Source organism: Rattus norvegicus, chromosome 14, assembly GCF_021556685.1.
Source record: "Rattus norvegicus strain SHRSP/BbbUtx chromosome 14, alternate assembly SHRSP_T2T, whole genome shotgun sequence".
Taxonomy (NCBI): Eukaryota; Metazoa; Chordata; class Mammalia; order Rodentia; family Muridae; genus Rattus; species Rattus norvegicus.
The window spans coordinates 62,102,283-62,117,660 of NC_141547.1; the positions used below are offsets into that span (position 1 = coordinate 62,102,283).

The 15,378-nt window shown below is 49.0% G+C and overlaps 1 pseudogene across 1 annotated transcript; it reads right to left on the minus strand.

Moving 5' to 3' along the window:
• Window positions 1–3,375: 3,375 nt before the first annotated feature.
• Window positions 3,376–4,062, minus strand: LOC100361259 (60S ribosomal protein L13-like; annotated as a pseudogene). Its single transcript, XR_015637042.1, has one exon. The product of XR_015637042.1 is annotated as a 60S ribosomal protein L13-like (transcript).
• Between the last annotated feature and the right edge of the window lie 11,316 nt (window positions 4,063–15,378).

A 15,378-nucleotide genomic window follows, 5' to 3' on the forward strand; every position in this document is an offset into this window, starting at 1 on the left:
GGCAGGCAAGGAATGACAGGAAGCCAAGAGTTGCCTTAAAGTCAAGAGCAGAGAGGACTTTGAAAAGGAGGGTCAAGGGCTGAAGAGATGGCTCAGTGGTTAAGAGCCCCGACTGCTCTTCCAGAGGTCCTGAGTTCAATTCCCAGCAACCACATGGTGGCTCACAACCATCTGTAAAGAGATCTGATGCCCTCGTCTGGTGTATCTGAAGACAGTTACAGTGTACTTATATGTAATAAATGAATAAATCTTTTTTCAAAAAAAAAAAAAAGAAAAAGAAAAGGAGGGTCGAGTGCAATGTTAAGTCCTGCTAATAATGAGGCCAGAGACTCATGAGATCCTCACTCAGCACCCCAATAGAAGCAAGGCATGGCAGCATACACCTGTAACTGCACCTTTGTGTAGGTGGAGCCAACTGGATCCCAGGTCTCAGTGGCTAACCAGTTTAGCTTACATGGTGAGCTCTCGTTTCAATGAGAGACCTTGCTTCAAAAAATAAGGTTGAGGTCAATAGAGAAAAAAAAAAAAAAAACAACTAATGTCAACCTCTGACCTCCACAGTCCCATACATGGTCAGGTAAGATCATAAATGTATACAACATACACACACACACACACACACACACACACACACACACACACACACACCCTCTTTAACGAAGAAAAGTCCTACCAGTAAATCAACAAGAAGGTGAGGTCTGAAAACTGACCACTGCATTTACCATCACCAAGGCCGCTGGAGGCTTTGAAAGGGCAACCTGTGGCCTGGTAGGGATCAAAGCCTGTATGGAAAAGATTCAAGAGACAGACTGTGAACTGGAAGGTGAGATAAACCCTTTCCTTTCCAAGTTGCTTTTGGTTGTGATGTTTATCACAGCAACTGAAACCCTAGGGCAAGTAGCAAATAAAGAAGGTAGGGTTTCAGCCCTGAGCAGTGGGCTCAGACCTCACTGAAAGCCCCTCACTGGACCTGAGGAATCACTCTCTGGGAAAGCATTGTCCCTCTGGGAACATGGCTCCTCTTCTGCAATAGCCACTCTCCCGCACCTGTGCTACACAGCTAGGAAGCCTTGCTCTGAGCTAGAGTCATCATCGCCCATTACTTCTGCCAGCGTGTGCAATGTAACGATAGTTCTCGCTCCAAATCCGTGCTGCGGCCGAGAGTCTAGGACTGGCTCAAGCCTCTCGTGAATTGTGTGCTGGCATCTCCCGTCCTCCCCAGATACAAAGCAGTTTTGTGTGCGCATGGAAAATTCCTCTTCCAAGTCTCTGCCCAGTGCCAGAGTTTGCGTTCTCAATACTGATACTAAATTGCCTCCAGATCCCCTGGCAATAGCATCTCCAGGGACGACCCTTGAGCACTCTCCTTTGAAATGGCGCAGGCAGCCAGTGTGCTCGGAGAACGACACGAGAATGTGCAGCTATTACGCACAGGTCACAGCTCATTTTGGGTAGTTCCTAAGCTCAATCTAGGGGCCGCTTGCTAGGAAATGGAACTCTTTCACACTCAATGATACAAGAGTCTAGAAATAACATTTGCTTATGCTTTTCTAGGAAAGTAAGAAATGATGCCAACATAGGAAAAAAAATGCTACTCACATACATGGAGAGGAAGCATGGCGGGGTGGGGAGGGGGGAAGGCAGAACCGGGAGGGGCCGGGGCAGGAGGAAGCCCCCCGGATCGTGTAGCCACTTTCCTCAGCTTAGCCTTGGCTTCCCACACGCCACCCCCTGACAGTCTGCTGAAATTCGGAATTTCAGATTATGAGTAATTTTTAATATGAAGTGAGTGGGTAAAGCATGATGCCGGAGCGTCCTCAGCATCCAGATGCTCCCAGTGGACACGTTCAGCTTTAATAATCTGAGCATCCCTCAACCCGGTCAGGTCGACAACCAAAGTCAATCATCCCCAGTCCTGAAGTGTCTGAACACTTTACCTTCTCAGCCACAGTCAAGACTGGGACCTGATGCAGGACTGTCATGCGAATAAAGGAGTAAAGTACCAACGGTGTGACCTGTGTGTCAATCAATCATCCTCTACTTTTTCAATATAGAGAATCCCATGAGTACATGTGTACATGTGTGCTTGTGTGTGTGTGTGCATGTATTCACTTATTTGTGTGTGTGTGAGTGTGTGTGTGAGTGTGTGTGTGTGAGTGTGTGTGTGCATGTATTCACTTATTTGTGTGTGTGAGTGTGAGTGTGTGTGTGTGAGTGTGTGTGTGAGTGTGTGTGTGTGTGTGTGTGTGTGTGTTTTCAAGTTGTGGGTCAAGCTTCAACCCATCTGAGATTTCTGAATTTTCCCCTGTCCATCACTGTGTCTGGAAAAGGGTGAGGGGGAGCTCTCAGGAGTGAATTTGCAGGGTAATGCGAGCGTTTTGGAAGGATGCATGGAAGTTTGGACAGGTGCTCTGAGATGGGAAAAGGGAAATCAGCCTTGGCTCCCTCTCCCTGACCCAGCTCCAGAGCTGGAGGCCTTCGGGCAAGTGCAGGAGAAGCTCACTGAGCTGCGTGTGGAGGGTCGTGTGGAGAAGCTCACTGAGCTGCGTGTGGACGATTGGGTGGAGAAGCTCACTGAGCTGCGTGTGGAGGGTCATGTGGAGAGAACACTGCAGAGTGTAACAGCTGTGCTGTACTTCTGTGCCAGCCAGTGGGGCTCTGCTTCTGTAAGGCCTTGGGAGTGTTCGGTGCCACAGGGACTGCCTTTGTGTGGCAGATGGCCACCAGGGACAGAGCATCACAAGGAGGAAGACGTCCCTTGTTAGACAGGTTTGGACCTTGGTGAGGAGGGGTTAGGGAGCCTTTCTTGAGCTCACTGAGATGGCCCCTGGAATACAGAGGTTGCCAGTGAGACTTTGTGGGGCATCAGGGGCGGAGGGGGGGTGTCTCAGCAGGTCAAGCAGAGAGCTGTCCAGATTACTACAGAGAAAGTTTCTGTTCTGGCTTGGGGCACCTTTGCTCACAGATCATTCCTGCTCTGGATTCTGGGGGCTACCCTGTTGGCTTCATTTCTGAAGTTCCTAGAGAGTTTCTAGGCAGATTCTGCCTCACTGGCGGGTGGGGCTGAAGAAGGGGAGGACTCATCTTCTTTCCTCTGCCTTGAATTCTCTAGAAATGGCTCTGTCTTCTCCATGCCTCTGGGCGGCGCCCTGGTGGTTCTGGTTTGTTATCATCCAGGCCCCTGGGCTCTATGAGTTGGTATGGTCTCTGCCTCTTTGTCATGGAGTTGTGGTACTCCCCTCCCTCACCCCCAACCATCACCAGTAAAACCAGGTCTCTCTGTTGTAAAACATGATATAATTCTGTTTTCCTGTTTAGACTCTAACTATACCAGTGTCTTTCTTTTTTTTTTTTTTTTTTTTTTGCTTTATAGAAAATTTATTACAACTCTCCAGCCACGCATTACTTCTTCTTCTCAACGTCTTGCTCTGCGGCTTCTTTCGCCCTCTTTGCTCGGATGCCGAAGAGCCGGGCATTGGCTCGGGCCATGCGAAGGCTGGCGAAAGCCTTAAAGTTCTTCTCCTCTTCCGTGATGGCTCTGGCCTTCTCCTTTTTGTACACATTCCGGATGGGCATCACAGGTCCTGTTAGCTGCGTGGCCAATTTAAGTTCTTCAGCAGAACTGTCTCCCTTCTTCGGAGCAGAAGGCTTCCTGGGGAAAAGTATGAGCTTGGAGCGGTACTCCTTCAGGCGCTGCACATTGGCCTGCAGTGACTCCGTGGATTTGTTTCGCCTCCTTGGGTCCACGGAGATGCCGATGGTGCGTGCCATTTTCTTGTGGATACCAGCCACCCTGAGCTCCTCCAGGCTGAAGCCCCTGCCAGCCCGGACCTTGGTGTGGTATCTAACTGTAGGGCACCTCACGATGGGCCTGATGGGACCGGACGCGGGGCGAGGGGCGATGCGGCGCGCTTTCGCCTGCCGGGCCTTGCGTCTACGGATCTTGCGGGCCGGCTGGTTGAACCAAGTGTCCACTGGCTGCCAGTCCTTGTGGAAGTGGGGCTTCAGGATCATGCCATTCCGGCTGGGCGCCATGGCTGCCTCCTGTACAGGAGAACGGCCACCAGTGTCTTTCTATAGACTGGGAAAGCCAGAGAAATCTGAGATTGAATCAACTAACCTATGCTCTATCCAGCTATTTATACAATCTATCTAGCTTTGTTCACATGGAGAAAACAATGCTACCCCAGGTTTTATGAAAAGCTGAAGAGGATTCCCACTTGAGTTCTCCCAGTCTTACGAATCCAATGTCTCTCTAACTCAGGAAACAGTTTGTCCCAAAACCCCAACAAGATGATTCTCTGGTCTTTCTTCCCTCAGCTTGAGCATGTAAGAATTCTGACTCGCATGGTTTGCATCTTGCTGAGGTTAGAGCACTCAATTTCCTTTCAGATTTTCTTCCTTCTTGTGGGAAGACAGTCACAGCAATGGCTCCCAGTGGAGTTAGCCCGTATCCCCGACACACTGCCTCATGGTAGTCCCCACCCACACAGATTCATTGCTTGTAGGCACAACTGGCTTTGCTAGTGGGACAGCACGTAGAACCCAAGCAGAGACTTGAGAAAACATCCGGCATTGAGTCTTCCCCTCGTTCTTGCTGGGTTTGGATCCCAGCCACCACACAAGAAGCCAAGAGAGGTCTCTGGAGATGTGTAACCCTGCTAACAGCCAGCATCCCTCGCTAGAAGATCATCTTAACCTACCTCATCCCATTTGAGCAGCTTCATAAAAGCGGTCAGAGAAAGAACCACCCAGCTGAGCCCAGACCGCGTGGTTGCAGAAGAACTGAAGAAAATGGGAGTTGTTTTCAGCCAGGACTTTTTAAAGTTCATCTTATTTTAGTTTTGTATGCATGGGTGTTTTGCCTACATATATGTTTATATGCCGCGTCTATGCAGTGTCCATGGAAACCAAGAGACTGTTTTAGTTCCCTAGAGTTGCACATACTTGTAAGCGTCAATATGGGTGCAAAAACTTGAACCTAGGTCCTCTGGAAGAGCAGCCAGCGCTCTTAACTACTGAGCCATTTTTCTAGTCCCTTGACTAGAGCTTTGAGTTCACTTGCTAGGCAGCAAAAACTGGTTCTCAGATTACTCTTTCTAATTCTTTTTTTTCTCTACCAACGACCAGCACTTTCCTGTGTCCACCAAGCCTCCTAGAAAACAGCATCCTTTACCCTTTCTAAACCCCCAACTGGCTTTTTGCCAAAGAGAAACCCACTCACCCTCAGAACCCTGGTCCCATCAGCACAGAACCAACAGCTGCCCCTGACCAGCTTCTCCTCAAGAGTTAACCCTGACTTCATCAAGTGAGACGTCGCCTTTAAAAAAAGAAAGAAAAGAGAAAAATCAGGAAGAGGGTGGTTTTGCTTTCAAATAATGTTCCAAAACTCTTTGGCTCACCAAGGAGAACTCCTCATCTGGAAAACTGAGCAAGCCTGCTATTTTAGAATGGCACCAGGCCTCCGGCTTCTTGATTCAGCCGCAGTTGCCACCTCTTCTTCACAGAAAAGGAAAACAACTGCTTAGTTGGTCAGCGACTCACTCCCAAGGACCTTAAAGACATTACAGAAAGTGGAGGCCTCTCGCCCTCTTGCCCGCTATACCCCTTCATTTCTACACCCTCACCCCCAGCCAAAAAGACCGGTCTTGTTTCTCCGGAGCAGCTGAACTCCTAACCTGCTTAAGTGAAGACTCCTCTGATGTCCTTGACCCTGTGGCGTCCCCTCCACACTCGTCCCAACAGTGTGAGGAAGACTGAGTGTAAGCCTGTGTAACACTCTAAAAGTGCATGGCTAGCTGACAGAGTGCTATGAAAAACCAGTGAGCTCGCTCACTCAGCCTCCCTTTCCACAGCAGATCAAGCCTGGAAACTTTCCCACACTGCCAGGGAAAAGGTGCTTGTCTTGAGTCAGCCTTGAGCATTGTAGTCAGTGAAAGCTGTTTCTCTGACTGTCCCCAGGCAGAGCTCCTGTGACCCTGCCAGGTCAGAGTGCAGGGGCCTTCAGGCAAGGTGACTCCTTGAGGGGATGAGTGTCTCCTCAAGCATGATTCTTCCTTAGAAATGGACTAGCTGGAGACAAAGGTTATCCTGCTAGAGATAACTTAAGAAGCTGCCTCTGGCTCTGGAGGTTGATGGGATTATGACAGGAAAAGGACCTGAGGTGAGGAAGGAAATCAACCAGATAATGGATCGGGTCAGAGCTATCGATCAATTGTGGCCACCTCTCTGGGTTGGCACATAGGTGAGTCAAAAAAGTTCATGAAAGCTGCTACCGTGCTGCTTCCAGGCTTGGCACGCCAGGCTGCTCCTCTTGCTCAGAAATGCCAGCCATCCTCCCTCCTGCTCTCCCGTCTCAGGAAGGCTTTCCTCATCCCACACCAGCAAGATCTGTCCTTACCACCCCTCTCCCTCTTCGGGGCCCTCAGTGGCCTGTACATTCTCCTACCCATGCTTTCCACATCGGGACAATTGATTGTCTCCTTCTAAGGGACATTTGGCCTCTTACAGGGAGGAAAACACAATCACGTGCATGGCACAGTAGGCCTTAAGTAATGCTCACAGGGTGGACCAACAAACTCCTTACTGTGCGCTTCAACTAAGAGCGTGTTTAAGATCCCCTCATAGGCCTTCAGCTTCTTCTCACCTAGGGTGCCCGTTCTCTACTCCATCTTCCTCTGTAGTCGTCACCCTATCCAACACACATACACGTGCATATGTGCGTGTGTGCCCCCCCACATGCCACAAACATCACAGGCATACACCATGCACACACGCATCATATACCAGACACACACCTACACACACCACATGCCCGGGCACTCACCCCCTCCACCCCCACACACACATCACAAACATCACAGACATACACCATGCACACACGCATCATATACCAGACACACACCTACACACACCACATGCCACAGGCACTCACCACCCCCACCCCCCCACACACACCACAGGCACACACATCATACACACCTCATACACTGTACCACATGTTCACACTACACAACAACACACACACACACACTGTACAGGCACACACCATACACACACATCCCATACCAGACACATAGACACCCCACATGCCACTGGTACACACCACATACCCCCAGGCACACGCCATACACTCACACCCCACACCCCCACACACCATAGGCACATACCATGCACATACACACACAGATACAGACACAGACACAAACACCACATGTATACACCACACAATACCACACATACATCACAACACACTATACACATACAACACACATACACACACCACAGGCACATACATCACACATACCACATAACACATACATACATCACAACACACTATACACATATAACACACATACACACACCACAGGCACACACATCATGCATACCACATAACACATACATACATCACAACACACTATACACATACAACACACATACACACACCACATGCACATATATCACACATACCACATAACACATACATATATCACAACACACTATACACATACAATGCACATATACACACACACACCACAGGCACATAATCACACATACCACATAACACATACATACATCACAACACACTATACACATACAACACACATACACACACCACAGGCACACACATCACACATACCACATAATACATACATACATCACAACACACTATACACGTACAACATACATACACACACACACCACAGGCACACACATCACACATACCACATAACACATACATACATCACAACACACTATACACATACAACACACATACATACATCACAGGCACACACATCACACATACCACATAACACATACATACATCACAACACACTATACACATACAACACACATACATACACCACAGGCACACACATCACGCATACCACATAACACATACATACATCATAACACACTATACACATATAACACACACCACAGGCACACACACCACACATACCACACAACACAAACACACACAACACACCACACACACACACACACCCCACTACATGTACATACCATACATCACACATACCACACACTCCATACCAAAACACATAACCACACACAAACACCACACACACACACACACACACACACACACACACACACTCACTCACTCCACAGTAAGAACCTCGTTATTCTCTGAATACCATGGATGCAAATCCCCTACAGATATCATGGTTCATTGTTTAACAGAGGAGAGCACTCAAGCCAAAGCAATCTAATCATTTGTGGGAACTGACAATGCTTCAGGCTTCCTTTAAATTCTAACTGTATCTCTCCCCATCAATAATCACATTCGTTTAACTTAGCCCAGGGCCCCACGGAGCCTTTACATACACACAGCTGAGTGAGTGTTCCCAGTTGAGGGAGAAGATTGTATTTATCTATCTCTAAATACAAGGCAGGGCTTGAGGGACCCAAAATGGGACAAGTCAGGGAGATGTCCCCATACAACTTGGTAGATTTTGGAAAGGCTTCAGAAGAGGCTGCTGTGAGCCTGGGCAAGGGCAGGTGACAGAGCATGGGGTGGTGTGGTACACATGAGCCAGGGCTGGTGGCGGGGGTTTGCCTGAAGGTTGGGAAAAGGATGTGAGACTGTAGGATAGACCTGCATGTGTTGTGCGGCTGACGCCCAAGTCATCAGCTGGCATTTTTAAGGAACAAAGCTGTTGATATATCCCTTTTGGGAAACGAGCGAATGGGACTAAGAGCTGGTGCCCACCGGAGCAGTAAGAGACAAAAGCTGAAGTGAGCTCTTAGCTGCAAGTGAAGGAAGGGGAATCCGGCTTTGAAAGCAGGATGGGTTTTTCTCTTCCAGACCCCAAACCCAGGACTTCTAGATACTTGTCTGCCTGTAGGGAAGAATGATTGGGGGGCGGGGGGGATGAGGGCATCCCATCCGTGTGCGCATGCTCTCTGATTGGTTGCAGGGAGAATTTCAAGGGAGAGTCCTGGATAATGCTCACCCCTGTGTTTCTAAGTGGGATTATGTGGGGCTGACAAGTTGGCTCAACCCTGATAGCTGAGTTCTAGTCTCAGGATCCACAGGAATGGAGGAGGGAGAAAACCGACTCCTGCAAACTGCCCTCTGACCTCCACACCCACACCACGGCACTTACCCACCCAATCACACACACATGCAATAATAAATCTGAAATAGGGTTATTCAGAAACCACACCCCCCCCCCAACCTCAGGGGAACTTGAGACGGGATTTTTCCGAATTCTTCCTCCTCTTTTCACCTGTGTTCCTTACATACGGCAGGCAGGCAAAGCCATCCAAGAGGATGCCAGAGGCCAGGGGCAGTAATGGGCAGTCACAAAGGAAGTCAAGAAGTCTGTCCTGCCTGTGTGTCTGGAAATCTCAAAGAAAAAAAGAGAAGTGTATAGCCTGATCGCTGCTGGCTTAGGAATCTGTATTTTTCTGACTTCTGGAAACTGAGCAAAAGTCTTTCACAAATTGCTCCAGGAGAATGCAGGAAGCTGTAACCCACAGACCAGGAGCCAGGGGTCAGCCTGGAAGTGAGCCGCTGGAGGGTAGCTTCCCCAGGTAACTGAGACCCTAGGCCCACCGCAGGCTTGCTATTGTGAGGCCAGGCAATCTCTGGACTGACTTAAAAGGTGAACTTCTCAGCCAGCATAGCCAGTGCACATACATAGAAGAGTTTTTAGAGCTACGGCCCAGTGAAAGCTGAGTCACCAAGAGAGGATAGCTGGCTCACAAAACATCTCCCTGACTTGAAGACTTCGATGCCAAGAGGAGATTTGTAACCTGAGCAAAACGCAGACATCTTCCTGTCTATACAAAGTGTCCCTCCCACTTCAAAGGAAATAAGATAATTGATTCTTACATGATATGAGTGACTATAGACCGGGAACACAGGTTCCCCTTGTCCTGAAATATCATGTTCCGATGTGGAAACAGTTTTGAGAACTTTATAGTTACAAAGCAAGGGACAGGATTAGACTCTCAGGTACTATGAGATAGCATTCTTAGTTTGAGGGTTGGTGAAGGTTAAGCTCTGGTTCCTGCATTCCAGGAGGATTCACCAGATAGGAGGAAGGATGTTAGGGGAGATAGATGAGATAAGTGACTGCTAATGGCACTAAAGATAACCAAGAGGAGCCCGGAACTACATCATTCCAACTCTCCATAATCATTAAATCCTAACCTTTAACTCTTTAACATAGGTGTCCTGTGCCCCCCTCCCCCGCCCAACTCAGTTAACACCTATCCTGGAATCAAATAACGCACTGCGGGGGGCGGGGGGGGGTGCTACAAGGGTGGAAGGTCCCTTTGTTGGGAGAGTTTCCCAAACAACCAAGGTTTAACCAAACACCACCTCAGCATTTAACTGCTCTGAAGAGGCCAGGTTAACTAAGCAAAAGACTCCCATGGATCCTTTGTGTCTCTATCTGCCCAGCCTAGCTTCCCTGGAGCTCTGGGGACCGCCCGGACAGAGATAAGCTGGATTCCTGTAGTCCAGGGGGATACACTCCCGCCTGTGAGAAAGGATCAGATTTACGTGCAGCTGGGCTTCCTGGCAACGACGCAGACCAGACAGAACGAGGAGCCACGTGGAGAAGAGGTGGAGCAGGGGTGGGTGGGCCACAGAGGCTAGTTCTGAGCAGGAGTGGGGATAGGAGAGATGCAGAAAGAAGACTGCTGAGGTGATGCCCAGGCCGGGAGGCCTTCATGGAAGATAGCAGTTTCAGGAAGAAGGGTGCTAGCAGATCGAGTGAGAGGTGCTGAGGCCACAGACAGGACTTCCCCAACCCCATCCTCTTCTGGGACCCTCCTGCCTAGAGAAGTAGTGGTCCTGTTTGCACGTGGCGTTGCTGCCCCCTCCTGGGAGATGCCGGCAGCTGCTCCTCACTCCTGAGACGCTCAGCCGGTTCCAAACCAGCTGTCTGCACTCACAATGGGGTGAACTCTCCCACTGTGAACATTCCCATTAAAATTACCCGGGTCAGCGCAGGCTGGTGGCCGTGGAGCAGGCCTGTAAGCCCAGCCTAGGCAGGAGGATTTGGAAGTCGAGAACAGTCTTAACAATTTAGTGAGACTCTATCTCCTGAGAGTAAAAATAAAAATCAGAAAAAGGATATTGCCCTTGCAAACTTGATCAAGGCAATCCCCAGTATTTGGGGAGGGGGAGTTGGGAGGCAGTGAGGAGGGGAGTGGAATCTATTAAACGTGTCTCCTTTCTTTTAGTTCACATTCTTCGTGTCTTCATGTAATCTGTCTTTTGCCACCAACTTGCACTTGCCAAGAGTGGAGTTTGGCACACGGGGTGTCTCTGTGGGCTCCGGAAGGCAGGGACTATCGGCTGGTGTCGTGGTGCCCTTTGCCTGAGAGCACCTGCAGATCTGCTGGGCCCTAAGGTCTGGCAGTGCTCTTTCTTGGTATGAATAAGCTTTGGCTTATAAAGAAGGCTGAGGTAGCCGAGACTAGCTCAGTTGGTAGACTCCATCTAGCCCTGGGCTCATCCCTAGCATAAGACCGAGTGTATCAACACATGCTTGTAACCACTCAGGAGACAGAGGCAGCAGGATCAGAAGCCCAAGGTCATTTTCCCCTGCTGCACAGTTTGAGGCCAGCCTGAGGTACCTGAAACCTTGACTGGAAACAAAATAATAATGATAATAATATATCAATATAATAACAATAGTTATTATTATTAAGTTATTCCCAAAAAGAATTAACAAGTTAACTCATAACAAACTAAGACAATTGTTGCATGTTCTGATAAACATTTTGTGAGCATGGGCTAGTGTCTCTCTACTTAGAGAAAACCCTGTGTGGCTTCTCCTTGGCACGGCCCAACACACCACAATCTGCTCTCGTTCTCTGAGGCTGAGATCAAGTAAAGTGACAGTTGCTGGAACCTTGGCACTATGACCCTGTGCCTATCAATCTGAAAATGGTGCAGCTAACAGGAAGGGTAAACGCTGCCTCAAGGGCAATTCATGCTCTAGGAGACATGGATATAAAACCAACCATGGTTTATTTCTTCATGGTTTTGGACCACTATTAGCTGTGTGTAGCTTGTCCCTGCTGGATATCAGGGTTTGCCACACTGTTGTGAGCCATTTCCTGTGCTCACCCCACTTCTCTAGCAGATGTCAGTCTCTTGCTCAGACTCTGGTCCCTTGAATCCACATCGTGGAAGGAAAGTGGTACTTAAAATACTTTACACATGCATGCTCACACACACACACACACACACACACACACACACACACACACACACACACACACGGGGCGGGGGGAAGCACAGACATAGACACAGAGAGACAAACAGAAACAAAAAGAGACAGAGAACAAATTAACAAATCAATCCAATTGAAACAGAAAAATAAAAGAGAGGCAGAGTTTGCACGACCTGTGTAGACACCAAAGCCCAGTGGGGCCCAGGTCCTGCGGGCAGCTCCACTGCTCCACTGCTGCCTGTCAGGATCTCGCCTCTCCTAACTAAGCTTCTCGCCTCTCCTAACTAAGCTTCTTGCTTGCTCTTTAACTAGATTTCCTGCCTACAGATTACTCCTTCAGTTGTCAGAAGAGTGACCCCCACTAGTGCTTCTTTTTAAGATCTTCTTGTTGGATCATTTGGGGTATCTGTTTGTGGGATTTGTATGGGAGGGGTTTGTTTTGGCTTTGTGGGGATGCTTTGTTTTTTGGAGTCGGATCTCGGGTATTCTGGGCTGGTCTCAAACTGGCTAAGAGGCTGAGTGACCTTGCTGTCTGATTATCCTGTCTCCACCTCCTACTGTGTAGGATTACAGCTGCAGGTCACCACACCCTCCCCCCCCCCCCTCCTTACTCCCCCTGTCTGCAAGTACTCTACCCGCTTAACTACATCCCCAGCCCCTACTTAGGCTTCTTAAAATTCGACTGGAGGATCAGCTCTGATGTTCTGAAGATAAAAACCAATGGAGCCTTTAGTTCACATTCTGGCCAGGTAATCTCTCAGGCAGGACCAGAGGCAGCATCATGACAAACCCTAATGAATGGTGGCTTAAAGTGAAACAGCTAATTCCTCTTCTCACAGAGTTTAGAGTTAGGGCTTGGGTCTTTCTGTCTGTTGTGTGGCATTTTCTTTTGAATGGAAACTTTCCTTCTTGAGGTGTGTGGGGTGGGTGTTATTAGGACTTCCAAAGTTCTAAAGGGAGGCTCATTAAGATTCACGAGTTCAGTGACTTAGAAGTCTCTGGAAATCTCTGAAACTTAGCAGATTCATAAGACCCCCCCCCACCAGTCCCCATGGTTATAGATGTGTTAAGGGCTGAGGAGGATGCCGCTCCCACCTGCTCATCTGCCAGCCAGCCAGGCAGAGAGCTTCAGGGTTCCAGCTTTGGCAACTGTCAACCACCACGTTAGAGTGAGGCTTTGGTGGAGCAGTGACCTGAGTTGGTCGTGTTCCTGTAAGTATCCCTCACCCACACCCTGTAAGCAGCCCCAAAAATGTCGTTGGTTCACAAAGTTGGACTTTGCTGTAATTGTTATCTTGGTCTGTTGTCATTTCTGAATCCGGGATGAGAGGACATTTAGTCACATCTCTCCAGGAAAAGTGTCACACTGTTTTCAGCATCCTGAACTTTGCCTCTTATCTTTAAGGTCATCTCACAGCTGCAAGTTGGCTGCTGCAGGGGGATTCCACAATGACATTCCTGACAGCAAAAAGGAAAGACAAGAACGAAGGCGTGTGGTGCTTGGTTGCTTTTCTTTTTCTTCATAGTCTGGGGCTTGGTTGCTTTCTTAACCATCTCCAGAATTTCCAGTCCAAGGCTTCTTTCCTGTATCTCTCTGTTGTCTCAAGAGGGTTTTCGGTTATGTGCATTGAAATCTTGAGTGATAGAGAGATACAGTTAGTGTGAATGAAGAGAACAGATGAGCGTCAACGTGAGACGACTCTGCCCACGTTGCCTTTCCCAGCATCCTTTGCTGCAGTCACTGCTCTGACCTCCTTGGGGTTAGAATTTACTCACTGATTTGCCTTCCCTGTCAGCCAGAGTCCACAGTGCAGGAGACTGGACCTGGCTTTCAAGGATGCTTGGCATGGGTTTGCTATCAAATGCATCTCCAGAGGTTCCAGAACTCTGGATTCCAGACCCAGTCATGTATTTGATCTTTCTCTGTGATCAAATGAGACATGTAATGAAGTAGTTAAAGGTGAAGGTTGTGGTAACTCTAACAGCTCTAACGTGGTCCATTAATAGAAATAAAGTTATACCAAATTTGGATGCAGATGTTAAACATTCGTATATGATGTGTTGATTGACAGGTAGGTAGAAAAAGGGATGATAGAAAAAAAACAAACGACATTTTTTGTCAGTAGAGTAGCCCCTAAGAAAGGTTTATTCTCTTCTTATAATTAACTGGATGGTTCTTCCCCTTTCCCAAAAGGCAAGAAATCAAAAGGATAAGAAAACTGTGGTATTTAGAGCTCAAAAGACCTGAGAGCTTGGAAGCTGTTCATTTGTTCTCTGAGAGGAAAGTGTTCTTTCTCAAGGCAGCTGCCCTGGGCTTCTCCTCTAACTAATGTGAACCTTTCTCTGCAGGCCTGCGTGCACATTCTTCCCTCCGGCTGCAATGTTCTTCTCCTCACTGCCCAGCTCCTTCTAATTATTATTTGGATCTCTGTTCCAGTGTCAGTCCTCTGGTAGCCGCCCCCCACCCCCACCCCACTCTCCTATGTCCACTCCTGCAGCAGGCTAACAGCCTTGGCCTCCTCTCTTCCTCAGTGCAGCCCATCGATCCACTAGGTCTCTGCAGGAGACTGGGAAGAGCCTGCACACTTGTCTTTGTGACCCTGGTCTATCCTGCTATGACCTTCCCCGGAGTTCACTTTAAACATTCCACAGAGTTAACAACCACTGAAGTCCCAAATCCACGGGAGGCCCACTGCCCCATGTCTGACCTACAGCATAATACGTACATTGAATGAAACTGCTTGGGCATCTAAACGTCAGCAAGGCTAACACTAGCTCTCCAGCTTCCCTAAGGGATCTTTCCTCCTCCCTCCCTCTCCCTTCCCCTCCTCCTCCCCTCCCCCTTCTCCTTCCCCTCCCACCTCCCTCCCCCTCCCCCTTCTCCCCTTCCCTTCTTCTCCCCCTCCCCTCCTCCTTCTCCTCCCCCTTCCCTCCCCCTTCTCCTCCTCTTCCCCTCCTCCTCCTCCCTCCCCTCTCCCTTTCTCTCTCCTTCCCTCCCCCTTCCCTTCCCCCTCCCCTTCCTCTCCTTCTCCCCCTCCCCTCCCCCTTCTCTCCCTCCCCTCCCCTTCCTCCTCCTCCTCCCCCACCCCTTCTTCTCCCCCCCCTCCTTCTCCTACACCTTTTCTACCACCTCTCTCTTCTACCTCAGGAAATGGCA